Here is an 18,544-nt window from a genome sequence, read left to right on the forward strand (position 1 = left end):
AGTAAGTTACCATGAACTACATTCTTTGACATCATACATTCCTTATTGAAACTTTGGTCTGAATTAAATTCTTTCATATCAATAATAATTTATCACAGCTGGTAAAAACAGGTTACGTGGGCAGCCTCTTGCAATATAACAGACCTGACTAAAGTTTTAGGCTGATGAAGAAAGTAACAATTATAGATATGCCTTCTTATGATCAGTTCATTTTAAATGGACAAAAATAATTATCTATGTATATTTTGATGTACTTACATGATACATCATAGCCCTTACTATTACATGTTACTTGATTGTTTATGTCTAATTGGTACCAAACTCAAGCTCTGGAACTTGGTATGTAGAAACTCTATTCTTTGTTCCTGACATTTCTTTTTTCTTTCTTTTCTCTTCTCCTTTTTTTCTTTCTTTTTAATTAGTGTTGAGTTTTTTCCCACATTTTTATCTAGGCATTATAATCATACATAATGATGGGATTTGTTGTTACATATTCATACGTGCAGATGATATAGCAATATAATTTGGCCAATATCACTCCCTGCTCCCAACTTTTCTAGGAAAAGTTTAATGGAGAGTACATATCTTTGTCATCTTAACTGTGGCTTCTTCGAAGTGTTGTTCTCATGATTGGTTTTTACTTAAATGATGTCTGATCCCAAGTCTGAAGATTCTACACTGAAGATGTGGACTCATAGAAAAGCACAGCATGTACTGAATCAAGTTGATAAGAGACATTTGAAATTCTACTGCTTTGGAATGGACTTTTTAAAAAGTTCTTTTTGATGCATGTTTTTCTATGTGTAGAATATCTTGGAAGAACATGTAGGAATTTTCTAACTACAGTTACCTTTGGGGAAATGGACTGGGGGATAATGTGTGAGAAGGAGTCTTACTTTTCACTTAAATTTTGTGAATTTTTACCAGATAAAAAGCATAATTCAAAATAGTTAATTATGACCCCCTGGTCCACATTATTGAGGTATGATTGACACACAAAACCTGTTCATATTTAAGGTACATGACTTGCTGGATGTAGATATAAGTATATTGTTGTGAAACCATCACCAGAATCTATGCTACAAATGTATTCATCTCAAAAGTGTCTTCCTGCCCTCCTTATTTATTATTTTTTGTGTGGTAAGAACACTTAACATAAAATACACCTTTTAAAACTTTTTTTAAAAATTGTTCTTTTTAGTTATACATGACAGTAAAATGTATTTTGACATATTATATGTACACGGAGTATAACTGCCTATTCTTGAAGATATACCTTTTTAAATATACCATACAGCATGGTTAATTGTAAGCATTAAGTGGTACCATAGATAAACCTCTGTTTAACCCAGACTTTGTCTTTGTGCTGTTTGACAAAGCTTCTCCATTTCCCTCTCCCAATTTAATCCTTGAAAGTTCAATCTTCTTTTATATTTATGTAAGGAGAATTTCTGAATTCATCATAAGCAGTATTCTGTACATACGTGGTAAGAATTCTGTTCCTAGAGAGAAGTCTAATAATAGAAATTTTTGGAAACTATCACTGTTACAAGTAATAAGGAAAATGTATGGGTATACTCTCAAAACACGAATTAAATATAAATTTTATTACATATGATTTTAATACCTATCAGACTGACCCTACTTGATAAACATTAATTTGGTTCTCTCTTCTTCTCTTTTTGTAAATTTTTTTTGGGTACTGGGGATTGAACCCAGGGCCTTATGCTTACAAGGCAAGCACTCTACCAACTGAGCTATATCTCTAGCTATTCTTGTTCTCTTTTTAAAGGTTCAATAATAATCCGTTTGTCAAGTAACTTCAATAGAACTTCCATATATGAACTTTTTTTAAAAACATTTTTTAGTTGTAGATGGACACAATATCTTTATTTATTTATTTTTATGTGACTGAGGATGGAACCTAGTGCCTCACATGTGCAAAGCAAGGGTTTTACCACTGAGATACAACCACAGCCTCCTCCATGTATGAGCATTTTTATTTACTGAATTTCCATTAACTGTCTAATGCCTTGAATTAGAAAGAACTGGAATGTGATCACTTGCACACATCCTGGAATTGTTTTCCTCTAAGAGGCAGAGATTCTTTAGTGCTCTAAGGACGTCTTCTGCAGGGGACAGCAGAGGCAGAGCTATGTGGTTAGTGACATTCTTCCCTTACCATTTGGCAGCTTTGTCTTCCCATGCCATTCCAGGTAGAAAGAGAGGAGAAGGAAGGAGAAAAGAACTGGGACAGAAAGACAGGAAAGAAATAGTAGGAAAAAGTCATGGCAACTTTTCTCCTTTTCTTCCTGGAATCAGGGAGAGTAGCTCATAGTCTCTAACTGGTGAGTCCAAACTCATCTTTTTGAGCACGGATGAGTCTTGTACTTCTGTGACAGTCTCTGTTAAGAGATTGTGTGGAAACATTCTCACTTTAGTCTGCCTTCTCTTCCAATGCAAGTGATCCTCATGTCTTTGTAATGAAAAGAATAGTTCTAATTTCCTTTTATTTTTTAAAAATAAATTTATTGTATATATTCAGGTCTACAACATGGTGTCACACACACACACACACACACGGTAAAATGGTTTCTATAGTGAAGAGAATCTATCATTTCACATAATTACTTGTATGAGCAAATGATATTTGTCTATTTGATTAAAGAAAAACTCAAATACAATTTTATTAGCTATGGCTTTATGTTGTACCTGCTATTTTTTGTCCTTTGACCAACATCTCCCCATTTCCTCTCCCTACTCCCACCTTTGGCCCCTGATAACCACTGTTTTATTCTCTCTTTATTCTATTTTAGATTCGACATATAAGTGAGATCATGTAATATTTTTCTTTCTGTGTATGTTATTTCACTTAGCACAATGTTCTCTAGGTCAATCCATGTTTTAGGAAACACCAGAATCTGCCTCTTTTTAAAGACTGGATAGTATTCCATTTTCTTTATTCATTTTTTCCCCCCACAGAAGCTAATGGTGTTTCCATATCTTAGCTATTATCAAAAATTCCAAGGTGAACATTGGAGTGCAGCACTTTTGTGTGTGGTTGATTTTATCTCCTTTGGGTACATACCCTGAAGAGGGGTTGGCAGGTCATATTCTATTTTTAATTTCTTTTGGAACCTTCATAATATTTTCCCTAGTGGCTGTACCAGTCTACATTCCTGCCAACAGTGTAGGGCCAGCAATGTACTTTCCTTTTCTCTAAGTGTTGCTCTTTCACCAACACGTATTGTTTCTCTTTGGAATCGAACCACCATTTGACCCAATTATCCTACTCCTCAGCATGTACCCAAAGGATATATACCAACATACTAGAGTGATTCAGCCACATCAATGTTTACAGCAGCTCAATTCACAATAGCTAAGCTATGAAGCCAATCTAGGCGCCCATTAATAGATGAATGGATAAAGAAAATGTTGTATATACACACAGTGGAATATTACTTGCCATAAAGAATAAAATTATGGCATTTGCTGGTAAATGAATGTAACTGGAGACTATCATGCTAAGTGAAATAAATCAATCCCAAAAAACCAAAGGCCAAATGTTCTCTCTGATATGCAGATGCTAACACAAAATAAGGTGGGGAGAGTAAAGAATAGAAGTTAATTGGATTAGACAAAGGGGAAGGAAGAGAAGAAAAGAGGGATGGGAATAGGAAAGACAGTAGAATGAATCCGACATAATTATCCTATGTACATGACCAGTGTAACTCCACATCATGTTCAAGCACAAGAGTGGGATCCTAATTAGAATAAGCTATACTCGAAGAATGTATGTCAAAATACACTCTACTGTCATGTATGTCTAAAAAGAACAAATAAAAAATTTCCCTTTGGTGGTAAGAGAATTGAACCCAGAGGTGCTCTACCACTGAGCTACATCTCCAGCCCTTTTAAAAATTTTGAGACAAGGTCTTGCTAAGTTGCCCAGGCTGACCTTGAACTTGCAATCCTACTGCTTCAGTCTCCCAAGTAACTGGGATTACAGTTGTGCACCACTGAGCCGATTTCTTCACTTTTTGGTAACAGTGATTCTAACAGGTGTGAGGTAGTATCTCATAGTGGTTTTACTTTGCTTTTCCCTGATTATTAGTGATTATAAAGACTTTTTTCATATATGTGTTGGCCCTTCTAAGAACTTCTTTGGAAGATGCTTTGCACATTTTAAAAATCAAGTTGTGTTTATGCTATGAAGTTATAAGCATTCTTTATAAAATTTGGATATTAACCCCCTTATCAGATGTCATTTACAAACATTTTCCCTGCCTATAAGGTTGTCTTCTTATTTTGTTGATTGTTCTCTTGGCTATGCAGAAACTTTTTACTTCAATATAGTCCTATTTTTTCTTTTTGTAGCCTGGGTTTTGGGTGTGATAGCCCAAATTTCAAGGCTGAGGTCGATAATCAAGGAGCTTTTGCCCTGATTGTCTTCTAGGAGTTTTGTGGTTTCAGGTCACCCAGATAGATGGATGGATGGATAGATAGATAGATAGATAGATAGATAGATAGATAGATAGATAGATATTTTGCATTGATTATCTCTTTTGCATTGATTTTTATATATTATACAAGATTCCCATTGTGTCCTCTGGGTGCCCTTGTCAAAAATTAGTTAATTATAAATGCTTGGATTTATTTCTGTGCTATTTTGTTCCATTGATTGACCTATGTTTCTGTTTTTATGCCAGTAGCATACTGTTTTGAATACTAGAGCTTTGGTATAATAAAATTTAAAATCAGAAAGTATAATGCCTCCAACGTTTTCTTTCTCAGTATTGCTTTGGCTATCCAGCTTTTTTAGTGGTTCTCTGTGAATTTTAGAATTGTTTTTCCCTATATCTGTGTAGAATGCCATTAGAATTGTTAGGGATTGTGCTACATTTGTATATTGTCTTGGGTACTATGGGCATTTTGACAATATTAATCCTTTTAATCCATGAGCACAGGCTATCTTTCCATTTATTTATATCATTTCTTTTGTCAATGTTTTATTGTTTTTAGTGTAAAAGTCTTTTACCTCCTTGGTTAAATTTATCCCTATTTTTCAATATTATTATAAATGGGATTGTTTTTTTCAATTTCTTTTCCAGCTAGGTTATTTGTGTACAGAATTGATGCTGATTTTTATATGTTGATTTTGTATCTTGCAACTTTAGTGAATTCACTTATTAGTTCTGATAGGTGGTATATGTGTGTGGAAGGATCACATCATCTGTAAATAGAGATGATTTTAATTTTTCCTTTCTGATTTGGATGACTTTTCTTTTTCTTGTTTGATCGCTCTTGCTAGTACTTTCATTACTCTGTTGGAAGAAGTGATAAGAATGGGCATCCCTATCTTGAACCAGATCTTATGGGAAAAGTTTTCAGCAGCTCCCTGTTGATTTTGATGTTAGTCATGGGTTTTACATAAATGACTTTTATTATAATTAGGTACTTTCCTTCCATATCGTTTTTTTTTTTTAATTAAGAAGGATGCCGAACTTTCTCAAATGCTTTTTCTGTGTCAATTGAGGTAATTATGTCATTTTAATCTCTCAGTCTGTTAATGTGGTACATCACATTGATTGATTTGCATATGCTAAAACAGTTTGGCATGCCAAGAATAAATCCTGCTTGATTGTAACATATAATCTTTTTGATGTGCTGAATTTAATATTTTATTGATTTTTGCATCAATGTTCATCAAAGATATTGGCTTTTAGTTTTCTTATAGTTTTTGCCTCAGAAAATGTGATGCTGACCTTGTAAATTGTGTTTGAAAATATTCTTCCTAGCTCTATTTTTAAAGTTTAAGAAGTATTAATAGTAATCTTTGAATATTTGATAGAATTTAGCCATGAAGTCCTGGTCTTTTCTTTGTTGGAAGGTTTTATTTTTACACTCTCCCTCTTGTTGATCTGTTCAAGTTTTCTATTTCTTCATGATTCAATATTGACAGGTTATATTTTTCTAGGAATTTATCCATTACCTTTAGGTTATCCAGTTTTTTGGTGATTGAATGGACAATAGTCCCTTATTATCCTCTTTATTTTGGAGGCATCTGTTATATATATATATATATATATATATACTTTCATTTTTTATTTTATTCATTTGAATCTTCTAAGTTTGGCCAGGAGTTTATTTTTTCAAAAAGCCAAATTTTGTTTTATTGATTTTTTAATATTCTTTCTTTGACTTATTTTGATTCTGATCTTTAATATTCCTTCCATCTGCTATCTTTGGGTTTAGTTTGTTCTTTGTCTAACTCCTTCAAGCATTATCTTATGCTTATTCTTATTCAATACATGCCTACATTTTTTAATGTTAGGCATGTATTGAACCTTTATTTCTTACTGCATTACATAAGTTTTGATATGTTGTCTTTCAATTTCACCTTTGACCCATTATTCCTTTTTAAATTACAATATATTTTAAGCAAATAGATAAAATATATTACATCTATGTACCCACCAACATATCTTGCTATATTTATCACAACTTTAAAAAAAGATTTGGGATATTTCAGGTAAAAATAAAGGCCCCCTTTTATCACTCCATGACCCCATTTTCTTCCCCTCCACCAACGTGATACCAATCTGAAATTGGATGTTATCATTACCATGCAAGAGTGTATGTTTTATTCCACATATGGATTCATGAATAGTATATAATACTGCATGCATGCTTTGAAATTTTATCCAAATGAGATCATCATGCATGAATTTACATTGTCTTTTTTTCCAGTATATTTTTTGACATTTTTATTTATTTTTTAAAGATATTTTTAGCTATAGATGGACACACTATCTTTATTTTATTTGTATTTTTATATGGTGCTGAGAATTGAACCCAGTGCCTCATACTTGCTAGGCAAGTGCTCTACCACCGAGCCACAACCCAGCCCTTTGACATCTATTAAGGTGAGAGTTTATTCATCATAACTTTTAAATGGTATTCCATTATAAGTAACATACAACAATATATCAATCCCTTATTTTCTTGGACACTTAGGTTGCATTTGCTGTTTCACTGTTTTGTTGCAACAGATATTCTTGTACATTTCTCCTAGACATATGAGTTTCTTTAAAACAAATATATAGACAAAGATTTGTTCAATCATGAATTTTCATGACATCAACTTTACTAGTTTTTGTCGTTTTTTTCTCTAGATCAGTAAACACTCCAATCTGCAATGAACAGAGGGAGTTAACGTGCTCCCTCTGTCAAATAATAAGTTTCTGCTAGTGGATGAAATTACTCTAATGCACTTTGGTCTATATCATTACCCATTTCACACCATGATTCATAAAGAATCTGGTGAGTCTGTAGGAAGTATCTCCCTATGTATTAGTTCAAAATCATCTTGGATATTTTTGATTCTTCTCCTTCACGTTAATTTTGAAACTATGATCAGTTGCATTAAGGTGTAAAGAGTTTTATTCTTTGGGTCTTGTTTGTTGTCATTAACAGATGTTGAATTGAGCAAATGACTTTTCTTCTTTTATGGACATAATTCTTTGGTGGTTATTATGATGATTTCTCTAAGTTATTTTTTATTGTTAAACAATCCTTGTATTCTGGGATAAGCCCATTTGGTCATCATATGTCTTAATTTATTTGCTGGATTCAGGTTGCTAATATTTAAATGTATGATCCTACATGAGATAGGCCTATAACTTCCTTTCTTATTTTGTCCTTGTCTAGTTTAGTATTGGGGTTATAATTATAATGTAATTTGAGAACTATTTTTAAATGTACTTGAATTATTAGCTCCTGAAATGGTAGAATTTAGCCCTGAAACCATCTAGGCATAGAGGAGAAATTCATTAAATAGAAAAGAAAGACACAATGGGAGAAATATAGCTTTTCTTTCTCTTTGCTTTCCCATTGTGTTCTGCTCCTTATCTCTTTCTTTTGTTAACTCTTTTCCTTTTTTTCCTAATCCCTTGAGTTGAAAACTTGGCTCACTAATTTAGAGCCTTATTCTGTTCTAATATGCTTATTTAAAACTATAAATTCCTCACTGTGTACAGTGTCCACTATGTCTGTAATCAGCTACTCAGGAGGCTGAGGCAGGAAGATTGCAAACTTGAGGCCAACCTGGGCAACTCAGCAGGACCCTGTCTCAAAATTTTATAAAGTGAATAAAAATAAAATGGGCTGGGGTTGTAGCTCAGTGGTAGAGCCCCTGGGTTCAATCCCCAGTACCACAAAACAAAAAACTATTTTCTTTAGTTGCATTCTTTTGTTTCTGTATATATTAGTCTTACGATTCACCTCTAAATATTAAAAAGTCCTTGACTTAACTATAAATTACTTATAAACATTTGTTTTTAAATGAGTTTCTAAAAGCTTTTTAAAAAATAATTTCTAACAACTGCTTATAGTCAGAGAATGGGTTCTACATAATGAAGATACTTTGTTAAGACTTGCTCTTTGACAGTGTATAATCAATTTTTGTGAATGCTCGAGTTATGCCAGAAAAAGAATATATAATTTCTAATTATTGAGTGTGGATTGTGTGTATGTACATGGATATGTATATTGGATTGTTTATTGTTTTGTTGATATAATCTATATTTTTACTAAAAATTGCTGTTTAGTCATTGAGAGTTATGCTAAAAAGCTCATAGTTTGAGTTCATGGCTTTTTATCCTGTCAATTTTTATTCTATATATTTTTAAGGTCATTAATATAATTTTAAAATATTCATTTCTAAATAATATATTAATCTAGGAAGCTGTTCCCAGTGTTCTATTCTGGAATGGATTTAATTTTCAAGACTTGCCAGAACGTGTTCTTCCTCTGACAAACAAGAAGGGTGTCATTGTATTGCATATGCTGTATTTGTGATTTTTATAACTCTCTAAGAATTGCAGTTATTCTCCATCTGGTCAGACAAAGCAAGAATGATCACGATGTGATGACTGTTAAATACTGAAAAGGATGACTGAGAGACTGTCTTACTTGAATTAATTAAATAATAGGACACAGATCATTTCTTTTTTTATGGTTTAGTTGGGGGTTTCTAGAAAAAACATGACCATGTGTCTATTGCCTACTATTCTGACATATGGTAAAGAATGTAGGGGTGTGCTTTTCTTCTAGTGCACAGAACTCTATCAATCAATACACAACACCCATATATATGGAAAAGGAGATGCCTGCTAATCAAGTTGCATCTGGACATACTTAGTTTTATTCTTGATTATTGCTGCTCATGAGAAGACTGAAGTGGTCGTGATCTGAAAGCTAGTCACAAAACAATGCAGCACACGCCGCAGTGTGGTGAGCCCTGGGAACTGCACTCACCTTACTTCAGTTTATTAAAATACGCTTCTCTGAAACTGATTTTAATTTTAAATGAAAAAGATATCAATAAAAGTGTGCCATTATCTTCTTTCAAGAAAATGATGTGTGGTGTTAGATTAGGGCATTACTGAAGTTAATTAAGGAAGACAAGAGAATTAGTCTATTTGGTATTCACCACCTACCAAGACTATTTTGATGGAATATCACAGATCATAATTCACCAGATAAAGCTTGATTAAAATGGAAGGTAATTTTTGTCGTCACTCAAGTCTTTGTGTGATAAAACTATGCACAAGATTTTCACTTCTGTCCACAATTTTCAGATTTGGTTAGGTGTTCCTTTCTTAGTGCTCCATGGCAACTTGGAATATGGGGTCATCATTTTGGAGATTGGTGTGTCTGGCTTTAAAAAGGGTAGCTTTTATGATTTATCCTATTTTTGTCTTCCTATCAGAATCTCTGCATAGGTCCTAAAAATAATAACCACACTAGGAGAACTAAGCATGTCACAGCTGAGGGCAAAGGAAGAGGCGCAGTTACCATCAATCAGGAAAATGTTCTCATTTGGACTTGAGTGGAGTAAAATTTAGGACAGAAAAATGTTTCAGCACCAAAATAATTAAGGAGGAGTGTCTAGATAAATAAAAAAACACTGGGGGGAACTTAATCTATAAAGATGATGTCATATTATAAGATGTTTATTAAATACAAAATGTTCAACTAAATAACAGTTTGAAAATAACATGGAAAATAGGTTTTGATAATGATAGTTGAATAACTGAAAATAATGTGTGGCTCTTGTAAGTTCGAGTTCTATTTTATATTTAGTTGATTTATACTTAGAACCACCCAGAATGACTAATCTAACAGGGCACGTGAAGACTGGAAAATGTTGTCTATTTATCTATATATCCTAATGATAGAGAAATATTTGAAATGTATTGTAAGGAAGACTATAAGATGCATGTCTACTCTTTTTCCTAAGCAATATCACTTCAGAGTTCTAAAAGTTTTACACCAAGATAACCGAATAACAATGGTTAGTTGTATCTACTCGTAAGAAGTAGGACCAATTTTGTGGCACTATTAAGATTCAATAAGGATCTTTTACTTACCATAAAAGAAAGTACAGGTGTCTTCTCTTTGCACAGCTCGGATATATACCAAATTCAGTTACTATGGGTTTAATTAGATAACACCAGTTCTCACAAACTGTGCCATTTTTCGTTACCACTGCTAAATCTTCAGTCTACAGAGCGCTATGCGAATAACAGATGCACATCAATATCTGAGGCCAATTTTGTCTGCCAGTGGGTGACTGGTCACTGTACATCTCCTATTCAGTGTATACACAGCAAAATGTGTAGCTGTGTTGCCTTTTTTTTTTTTTAAACTGTAATAAACCTTTATATGGTATTTTACAAACATGGGTGATGAAAAGAAGGTGATGAAAGTGCAGCAAAGAAAAGTGATAATGCTGGAGGTAAACTTCGAACCAAACCTAAATGGAGTTTAGAATAAACAGCCGACTGGGAATGTTCTCTGCCAACCCACTCCTCTAGAGAGGCAGCCAGACATATCTCCAAACATAGATGAAGAAAGTAGTTGATGAAAAGAATAAAGATGACACAGGCTACATTTTACATTAAAAAAACGCTCAGTGATATTTTATGACATTGAAAGTACAAAGGAAAAGAAGCTGATGTTGGAAGCTGACCCGACTGAGAAATGAAAACGACAATTTACCAAAGCATATTTTTTACACAAGATGTTTATTTCGTGTTGTAAATTATACAGAGAGAAGAAGGCAAGCACAATTTGAACTACCCTTAATAAGATTTTTTTCTTACAAATGATATTTAATTCTCAACATTTCTCACAATTTTAATTGTTAAATACTAGTTTTTACTATTTTTTTTTATTTCCAAATATATTTATAACTGAGAATAAGGGAGCTTTTGATGTTTTGACAAAACATTTTAGGAGTCACAGAACAATATCTTTCACTAAATATTAAGATAGTTTTGTACTGCTTGGGATTTCAATTTTTTAGTCTGGTGCTACTGTGTAAAGGGAGACCTGCCTATAAAAACAGTGATTAGTAAGAACACTCTAAATCACTAGTGGAGTACAATGGATTTCAATCTAATTAAACCTAAACCAAATATTAATATAGACCTTGCTATTGATTATATAAAGGGAAAGAGTTACATTGAGAACGTGACAGATTAAGGAGAAGTTTGGGGAAAGAAGAGGATGGGAGAATATGGGAAAATAATGATACTAAAGAGCTAGTAGAAAACAAATCAAAATACTCAAGATGGTAGTAAATAAAGTTGGATAATTTTTGTAATGAAGATCATTTTTATATGATAAGTAATTTTTCATTATGTAATTAAAAACAAAGATATAGGCCAGGCAAGGTGGCGCACACCTGTAATCCCAGCATCTCCAGAGTCTGAGGCAGGAGAATCACTAGTTCAAAGCCAGTATCAGCAAAAGCAAGGTGCTAAGCAAGTCAGTGAGACCCTGTCTCTACATAAAATACAAAATGGGGCTGGGGATGTGGCTTGGTGGTTCAGTGCCCTGAAGTTCAATTGCAGGTAGTCTACCCCGCTAAAAGAACAAAGATGTTTTTGTGTACTCATTTGAACTCATTAGATATTTGATCTGGGTTAGCCTTCTCAATTATTGATTTTCTGACTTTTGTCGTATTTTGTATAAACAATATAAGTTCTCTTCTTAAGATTTTTAGCGATACATTTCTTAACCAAAGACTTTGTTCACACCCATACTTGAGGGCTTATGTTATAGTTTTACTTTTAATAAGCAGCAAAAAATAACAAGACAAAAAGAGATGATTATGCAAAAGAAGTATTCCCTGGAAAACTCTTGAACCTTGGGAGAAAGAATCTTCCCATTCTGAAAAGTCTTCCCAGATGGAGAACTTCTCCCACAAACACTACTCCAAGTCTTATTTACAGCTTTGTCCTTTACATTCAACCCATCACAGCATCCAAATATTACCACCTAACCTCCCTGGAAATAACTCCCTTCCCCAGAAGTCTCCTATTCTTATTTTTGGGTATTGAATGATCTACACTAGTGTATCTGAATCACATGTCAGATTTTGGCACTAGGATTAGCTATTACCATGGTGCTGAGTAGAGTACTGTGGTGGTGGGAGCGTGCAATGGAGGCTGTTTTCCAGTAATCAAGCTGAGCCTGGAAGCCTGAGGTTTCATGTTATGTAGACAGCAGAGTAATATCAAGGCTCACCTGGGCAATCAGGGAAAATTTTAGTTTTTCTTTTCTGTGCTACTGCCTTCCTTTAAGAGGATCAAATTACATTCACCAGTATGTATATATCTTCAAAGTCTGGAAAATCTTTCCATTTCAGACTCTTTAGATTCCCATGATCTTCTCACAAACCCTTGCATTATCTTTGGTCTTCCACTGAGTAAAATAGAATTCAACCACAGATTGTAAAATACCCACAGGAATATATGACTCAAACATAACTTAGTTTAGCTTAAATGGTTTTCAATTTTGTCTGGGTTAAATTTATGTTTAAAACACAATCATTTTTGGTCCTGTTTAATATAGAAAATTTGGAAAATTCAGAGAAGTATAAAAAAATAAAACTCACTGATAATTTTATCCTATTTTAGTTTTTAGTATATTTTTCAAGTACATATGTCTTAGATGTAGATTTTATAATACTGAAATTGTGACATTCATGCTGTGTGTGTTTTGACATAACAGTGCATATCATCAACATTAATCGTCATCATTAAATAATCCATTAAAATATTTTAATGTAGTCAGGGCTGCAATCATTCCTTTACGCCTTCCTCTTTGCTTTTTTTTCCTTCAGGATTTTAGAAATAACTTTTAAAATTTTTTTCTCTTAGATTTTAAGCTTAGAATTATCTTCCTCTCTTGGACATCAAATAAGTATTTCCTTGAGTTATTTTCTAAATATTATATGAATAAAGACACTGGTTAAATTTTCCCCAGCAATGTAGACTTATTTGAGGCAAAAATTAAGTGCTATGTATGACCCTGAGCACCACCATAGTTTGTGATACTCAAATCCTGGAGATCAGTAATTTCAAAATCTCTAGTGAACAAGGCCCAAATTCCCTTAGTTGATTGGAGGTGATACTGAGAAATGAAGCAAACGTTATTCCATCTGCACTGGCAACAAATAATTAAAGAAGTCTTTCCACAACAATAATAAAAAAATGAGAAAAAATATGGGTTGCCTCTGAAAATTACATAGCTACCTTATACATCAATGACTCCCCCTGAATTTGTAATGATGAACTGCTGTAATCTTCTATCCCTTTTTTCTTCTTATCAGATTGTGCAATATAGACAAGAAAAGTACTTAGATACAACTTTGTTATGGAACTTATTCCTGGTTGTGGCCTGTTCAAATTAGGATTGTGAATCAGGTATTCATTCATTTTGTGTGCTTGCACAATCACTTTCACCTGTCATTAAAGGGTATTTCATTCTTTTGGTCCAGGAGAATCAAGCTGCTTGAAAGCAGAGTTTGTGATGTCTCTCCCCTCCCATAATATCCACAATACTTTAGCAGTGCCTGGCCTCGTATGTGGTAAATACTTAGTAATTACTTGTTAAATAATAATTTCACCTGCTTAGTGTAGTGCTGTTTTGGGTGCTTCCCTTCAGACTAATGATACTACAAATCTGCTGATGCTCCCGAACTTCAATGCTACTGTCACTCTCTTGGGCCTCTTGTTGTCCTTACCTATTCTGCCTTTTCATTCTCATATCAAGGCAATCAATTCCTAAAATACTTCCTTTATTGATGCCTTTTTCTGTGTCTTATTCCCAATGGAATTGTAAATGCATTGAGAAAGAGTTAATGTCATGTGCACTGCAATACAGTACTTGTACTATTACAGGACTTAGCAAGCCGCCTTAACATAAAAAGAAGTGCTAAGTAAGCATTTGGTAGGTTGAAAGATTTTCTTCTTCTAACTCTTCTCACATGCTTTCTTCACTTTCCATTCTTACATCCACTCTTTCCGTCCATGCATAGATTCGTGCCCATACACTTTTAGTCAGTCACCCTCACTCTGGGCTCTTCTTCCTCTTTTCCATGTGTCACTGCCTTCCATCTTTAAACTTTCTGATAATGACACATGCTTTTCATAACTTATCACTGTTTCCTCATTTTACTTCATTGGACCAAACTCTGCTGGGCTTCCAAGGCTTATTGTACTATTTCAGCCAGTTTCCTTATTGCATTAGAATCTACTTACACTGACTGTAGGCTGTTACATTGCTGACCTACATCCCCGCCCCCACACACAGATGTGCATGCAGGTGTGTCGTGCTCACTCTCAAGGTTAGTCATACCCCTGTCTTGGGACACTCTTTTATCTCCTTGATCAAATTCATGTTTCTCAGTCAGGACCTAACTTGAGACTCATCTCTACAAAGCATCCCCACACCCTGTCTTCAAGATTTTGTAGATTTCTCTGATTCCTTAATTCATCAGGCACTATGATCAATATAACTTAGCACCTAAAGATGCACTATTTTATGCTGTTCTCTGCACATAAATATTTCTCTTCAAATAGAAGTGTAGACTCCCTGGGTGCAGTGACTGTGACTTAAACCTCTGTTGACCCCCACAATGCAGAATACTGAAAATGTAGTGATCAATAAGAAGGAAATGCTATTTAAAAAAAAAATAACAGCTTTATTTCAATAAAGTTCACATACCTTATATTAATCCATCCATTTAAGTATACAATACAGTAGTTTTTAGTAAATTTAGAGTTGTACAACCATTGCCCCTGTATAAATTCATAAGATTTACATCATCTGTTAAAGAAACCCCATGCTCCTTAGCTCTCAACCTACCCCAACCTGATCATCTTCCCCAGCCACAGACAACTACTAATCTATTTTTCTGGCTCTATAAATTCCTCTATTTTGGACATACAGGTAAGAACAGTCAGGTGTTCTTTTGTGACTGACATTTTTTTATTCAGCATAATGTTTTCAAGGTTCATCTACGTTGTACATGTATCAGTACTTTATTGTTTCCTTAATGACATATAATTCATATAACATAAAATCCACCACTTGAAAGTATATAATTCAGTACTTTTTAGTATGTTTACAAGATATGTAACCATGATCACTTTCTAATTCTAGAACATTTCCATCACCCCCAAATGAACTTGGTAGCAGTTAGCTCAAATTCCTGTTTCACTAATCTACCAGTAACCTACTTCCTGTCTTGGTGGATTGGCTACACTGGACATTTCAAATAAATGCAATTATGTACCATTCAACCTTTTGTGTCTGCGTTATTTCACTTAGCTTAATGTTTTTAAGGTCCATCCATGTTGTAGCTTGTCTTATTGATTCAGTACTTTTATGGTTGAATAATATCCTTGGGTGGACATACCACATTTAAAAACATTTATTTATCAGCTAATGAAGACGTTTTGAGCACTATGAATAATACTGCTATGAATATCTATGCACAAGTTTCTGTGTAGATACTTGTTTTTCATTCTCTTGGGAATATGCATAAGAGTAGAGTATTTGGGTCACATGGTAACTCTATGTTTAACTTTTTGAGGAACTGCCATACTGTTTTTAAACTCTATTTTTAACTTGGCAATTTCTTTTATTTTTAATTTTCAAGTCCATTACTTTTAGGTTTTGTGAGAGTCTTCCTTTACAAGGATCTGCTTGCTATTTCCTTTGTTACCTGTCCTCCACCACTCTCAGGTTTATGTTTCACACTCCTGTAAATAGTATATGTTCACTTTTGCAGAAAGATAGCCTCCAAATTTTGCATATTTATCTATTTTTGTTTCCTTTCACTAATAGAGCTATTCTAGGTTTATTTATTTAGTATTAATTTAGTAGTTGTATCAGCTCTTTCCCATGACAATTTTAAGAAAAATTTGTTAGCAAATGGTAGTATTTTTAAAAGCTTTTAAAATTTGGTTTACAGTGAAGGGAACATCTGTAGTATACATTCTAGTAGTAAACCTATTAGATTTGTGATCCTTTCTCTCCCAACACCCCCAAAACTCACACTATCATAAATATAACATTAGCAATGGTGCTGCTAACCATATATAAGCAAGCATTTAACAAAAGAAAGATTTCACAATCTATTTGCTTCCTTCGTTTTGTTTGCATTATAAAAATTTTTGTGATATTTGGAAAAACAAGATAGCGAATGTTGAAATCAGAAAAGTGGTAGCTTTATATTTTTAAAAATAATTAAATTATCATCAATAAAAGATGAAAGTCCATAAGTTTTGTGGTATATTTTTGCATTTTGAAAATGTCTATCAATTAAACACTATTGATTATTTAAGATAATGAATTTATTTAAGAAAATTTTAAGATAACAAAATAATGAAACCCATCTCACCAATCATTTAAGACTGTTAGCTTGCTTCTGTATTACTCTTTTCTGAGCTCTGTGCTTTCAAAATGAATATCCATGGATAGATCTGCTAAATTGGAGTTGGGGCAGAAGTGGAAGTGGCTCTTAGGGCATGGTATATAACAATCAAGCTGGCCACAGAAGAGATGGACAGATGCAGCCAGAGCAATGGATTGATACTTCTGTTTTCAGGGAAGAGAATCAGGATCTGTTAATGAGGGTTATTCTATGTTATGGTTTGGATATTAGATGTCCCTCCCAAAGCTCCTATATCAATGCAGAAATTTTCAAAAGTGTAATGATTAGATTACAAGAATTGTAATCAAATCAGCCCATCCTACTTTGATTGGACTAACCGGATGGTAACTGCAGGCAGGTGGAGCATGACTGGAGGAGGTGGGGCATTGGGGGCATGCCCTGAAAGGGTTTATCTTCTGTGTGACCTTTTTCCCCCTCTCACTCTTTGCTTCCTAGTCACTATGAATGGAGCAGCACTTCTCCACCACACCCTTCTGCCATGATGTTCTGCCTCACCTTGAACCCACAGCAATGGAGTTACTTGACCATGGAGTAAGCCTCTGATACCATGAGCCAAATTAAACTTTTCCTTCTCTAAGTTATCCTTATCAGGTATTTTGGTCACAGCATCAAAAACCTAACTAAAACACACAGTAAGGAAGAGGGCAGGGATGAAATTGCCTTTAGGAAAGAGATAGCACCTTCTTCTACAAAGAATGGAAATCAGGGATATGGGGCCCAACCATTATTTTTATAAAAAACTTTTCCAGTTAGATATAGATCCATATGTAACTATAAGAAATAGTACACAGAGATACTGTATACCCTTTTACCCACTTACTTTCAATGGCAAAATCTTGCAAAACTATAGTATAGTATCTCGATCAGGGTATTGGCATTGATACAGTCCAGATACAGAACATTTCCATCATCACAAGGATACCTGATATTGCCCTTCCCTCCCCACACTCACCATCTTCCTTAACCCTGAGCAACCATTAATCTATTCTCCATTTCCATCAGTTTGTCAAATAAATTACATAAATGAAATACAGTATGTATCTGTTTGGGATGTCCTTTTTCATTCAGTATAATGTTCTTGAGATTCATCCAGGTTGTTTTGTGAATCAGTAGTTTGTTCCTTTTAATTGTTGAATAGTTTTCTGTGCAATCATGTAGTAACAATTAGTTTAAGTATTTGCCTACTGATAGATAGCTGGGTTGTTTCCAGTTTTTGGCTATTATAAATAAAGCAGCTATAAACATTTGAGCACAGGTTTTTGAGTGAGCATAAGTTTTAATTTCTCTGGGATAAATGCCAGCAGTGTAATTACTGGGTCATATGGTAGTTGTATGTCTAATTTTAAAAGAAATTGCCAACTGTTTTCAAGAGTAGCTCTACCCTTTTACATTCCTACCCAAAATGTGTGCGTGATCTGGTTTGCTGCATCCTCTCTGACATTTGGTGACACATATCTACAGATGTAGAGATATAGACCTATGTGTCCATATAATATTTAATTAAATTAGCCATTCTGAAAAGGCATGTGGTGATAACTCATTGTGTTTGGTATCTGTATATATATTCTTTGGTAAAATATATCTTCATGTATCTTGCCCCCCTTTATAATTAATTTTGTTTTTTTTTTGCTATCAAGTTTTGAGTTTATTTCAATTATGAGTCATTTTTTAGATATGTGATTTGCATATATTTTCTTCCATTATGTAGTTTGTCTTTTTCATCCTCCT

General features: G+C 33.8%; 1 protein-coding gene across 2 annotated transcripts in view; it reads right to left on the reverse strand.

Annotated features, from left to right (window-relative positions):
- CPA6 (carboxypeptidase A6) overlaps nt 1-18,544 on the reverse strand; it is a 352,255-nt gene that overhangs the window by 53,708 nt on the left and 280,003 nt on the right. The gene's annotated exons all lie outside the window — the stretch shown is intronic.

This window comes from Sciurus vulgaris, assembly GCF_902686455.1.
Source record: "Sciurus vulgaris genome assembly, chromosome: 1".
Classification (NCBI taxonomy): domain Eukaryota; kingdom Metazoa; phylum Chordata; class Mammalia; order Rodentia; family Sciuridae; genus Sciurus; species Sciurus vulgaris.